Source organism: Silene latifolia, chromosome 11, assembly GCF_048544455.1.
Source record: "Silene latifolia isolate original U9 population chromosome 11, ASM4854445v1, whole genome shotgun sequence".
NCBI classification, from domain to species: domain Eukaryota; kingdom Viridiplantae; phylum Streptophyta; class Magnoliopsida; order Caryophyllales; family Caryophyllaceae; genus Silene; species Silene latifolia.
This window is the reverse complement of record NC_133536.1, coordinates 2,741,751-2,745,017: the sequence shown is the minus strand read 5'-3', so window position 1 is coordinate 2,745,017 and position 3,267 is coordinate 2,741,751. Positions and strand designations below refer to the sequence as shown.

The following is a 3,267-nucleotide window of genomic DNA, read 5'->3' as shown; positions in this document are numbered from 1 at the left end:
GAGAAACCCTTGTTGGTGAAAGCTCATAACCTTTCAACTTCTTAAAAATTTTGAGGGGCATAAGACTAATGCTAGCCCCCAAATCACACAAAGCCCTCTCAATGTGCACGGTCCCAATCTTACAAGGTATGGAAAAACTCCCCGGGTCTTCAAGCTTTTGAGGAGCTTCATTCATGAGAATTGCACTACACTCCTTGGATAAGCTCACCGTAGTTGTTGGGCTCAAAGAGTTTTTGTTTGAGATAAGCTCCTTCAAGAACTTGCCATAACTCGGAATCTCCTTTACGGCATCAATGAAAGGCATAGTAATGTTGATACCCTTCATCATATCCATGAACTTCCCATACTTTTGTTCAAGTTTGGCTCTTGCCAATCTTTGTGGAAAGGGAACCGGTGGTACATAAGTTCTTACCACTTGTTGTTGAGGCTCTTCAACCACCCTTGTCGGTTCATCAATCACCTTTGGAGTTTCCACAACAATTTCCACGAGTTTCTCTTCTCCCTCCTTTTCTTCAATTACCTTTGGAGGTTCAACCACAACTTGAGGTTCAATGACATTACCCGGTCTACTACTCTTCCTTTTCTTGACAAATTCCCGGTCTTCCAAATCCCTACCACTCCTCAAGTGGATAGCATTCATGGTTTTCGGATTCTCCTCGGTTTTACCCGGGAATTTCCCTTGGGAGGCTTGAAGTTGGCTCATTTGAGTAGCCAATTGGGAGATTTGGTTGTCCGTCATTCGTTGAGAGGCTTGCATTTGGGTTCTAAGTTGGTTGATGGATGTGGTTGTCTCTTCTTGTTTTTGGGTGGTATGGTTGATGAATTGTGTTTGATGATTCATCATTTGTTCCATCATGAGTTCCATGTTTGACTTTGGTTGGGTGGGTTGTTGGAACGGTTGGAAATTTTGTTGGAAAGGTTGGGTGGTTTGTTGGAATGGTTGGGTGGTTGGTGGGTTAAGTGATTGAAATTGTTGTCTAGGTTGGAAGGTTCTTCCTTGAAAACCCGGTGGACCTTGATTGAATGTTGTGTTTTGTTTTTGAGTTTGGAAGTTTGGTTGTTGTGACTTTTGTTGGAAGGTTGGGTTTTGGACATTTTGAGAGCCATAAGAGAAGTTTGGGTGGGCTCTCAATCCGGGGTGATATTGGTTGTTGTTAAACGCTTGCTTGGCCGGACTAGACTCCCATATCCCGTTCACTTGCTCCATACAATTGTCATCTCCAACCACCAAAGGACACTCATTGGGTGGGTGTCCTTGGTCTCCACAAAGCTCACAACTATAGACTTGGTTCCTCATAGAAGAATTGCTAGATGTCTTGCTTGAGCTCATCAAGGCTACTTGTTGCTTAAGCTCTTCTATCATCTCTTTCACTTCCACATTGTTGGCCGATTCGACCGTTGACTTCCCCTTTCTCTTGTGCCTATCATTGTTCCAATGAAAGGTGCGAGAAGCCATTTCTTCGATAAGCTCTTTCGCCGTCTTGTGATCTATCTTATCCAAAGCTCCCTTCCCCGAGCCGGAATCAAGGTTCATCTTCATATCATTGTTTAACCCTTCATAGAAATTGTTGATGAGCTCATCATCTCCAATACCGTGGTGAGGACATAGCCTTTGGAGGCCCTTGTACCTCTCCCATGCTTCATAAAGGGTCTCATCTTCTTGTTGGGTGAACCCTTGGAGCTCACTCTTGATTCTTGCGGTTCGTTGGGGTGGGAAATACTTGTTGAGAAAAGCCTTAGAGACATCATCCCAAGTCCGAAGAGAGTCGGGTTCACAACTTTTAAGCCATTCCTTGGCACTTCCCCTCAAAGAGTAAGGGAAAAGCCTAAGACGTACGGCATCTTCCGTGACTCCATTGGCCTTGAACATGTCACAACTATCCAAGAACTCGTTGAGATGCTCGTTGGGGTTTTCGGTGGCTCCCCCTCCGAATTGATTCCCTTGGACAAGTTGTAGCAAGGTGGCTTTCACATCAAAATTGTTGGCTTGAATAGGTGGCTTCACAATACTCGGATTCACCACCTTTTTCGGAGCCAAGTTATCTCTCATAGGAACCGCGGCCATTGTTACTTCCGTTTCCGGTGTTGCAAAAGGATTTTCGAAAGTTTCAAAGACGCGGGGTTCTCCTCGAAGGTTCTCAATTACTGGATTTTCTTGAGGAATCGGTGTTTCTATGAGCCCTCTTCTACGGAGTGAATTTAGTCTTCTCGCGGTTGCTTCGATCTCGTGGTCAATCGGTCTAATTGGTTGACCTCTTCGATTTCTTCTTCTCATGCAAGAAGTCCTACACACTCAAGAGAGAGATTAGTAACCAAAGACTTAGTCTAAACAAGAATGAAAACAATTAATATCTAGCCGAACTCCCCGGCAACGGCGCCAAAAACTTGATGGTATCAAGCTATACCTCGCAAGTGCACGATTTTATCGTTGTACACTATTAAGGGTCGATCCCACAAGGAGTTGAAAAGATTACTAATTGTTCTAATCCTATCGTTTAGCTAAGTCAACAATAAGGGATGAAGGTTATACTAGGACAACTAACAACAAGGTAAATCAAATTAAATAAAGAAATAAGAGAAAGAGCTAGACAAAATAAATAGATGGAAATCAAATAATTTAAAAGCCTAAGACTCGGTTCTCCCCAAACAATTCGTAATTCCACACAATCAAATCTCTAGGCTAATCACAAGGGTAGTTAGGTGAGGAGGTGACGACTCTAATTCGCCTAAGACCCCCCTCTCGGGTTCGAAATAGGACACTAGTGCTACCCACCAACCCCCCTCTCGGGTTCGAAGGTCGGAATCCCTAACTCAATACCCGACTACCCCAAAAACATGCATTATTCCCAAGGTAGTCCAATATTTGCTAAGGTCATTAAGCCCCGTCAATTCCCGGGTCATCCCACTCCCTCTCTCGAGGGTCGATTTCAAACGCTAGATTAGAGGTGTTCTACCCCGGTTCTCCCTTTCGGTCTCAACCAAGGTCAACAATAGGGTCAAATCATGGGTATCCAAATCACAACCTAACCAACTCTCGTTGGTGGTCAAGGGTCGTAAGTCAACACTACCCAAAAGTCAACCCATAAACCAAGTCAATCCTCTAACCTACCCTCACCAATTTCCCCAAATAATTAGCCTTTAAGAAATTCAATTAATGGAATTACTCATGTTGGGTCAAACCGAGCCCTAGTGGAGGACTACTCACTAATCATGATCCTAATTGCAAAATAAACAATAAAGATGGAAACTTTGGTCACAAACATGGTG

The 3,267-nt window shown here is 43.8% G+C and overlaps 1 non-coding gene across 1 annotated transcript; it reads left to right on the top strand.

The window, feature by feature from the left end:
* The first annotated feature begins 1,589 nt into the window (after positions 1-1,589).
* LOC141615454 (small nucleolar RNA R71) lies at positions 1,590-1,696 on the top strand. The gene has a single exon (XR_012529876.1). It is a non-coding gene; the product is annotated as a small nucleolar RNA R71 (small nucleolar RNA).
* Positions 1,697-3,267: the final 1,571 nt, after the last annotated feature.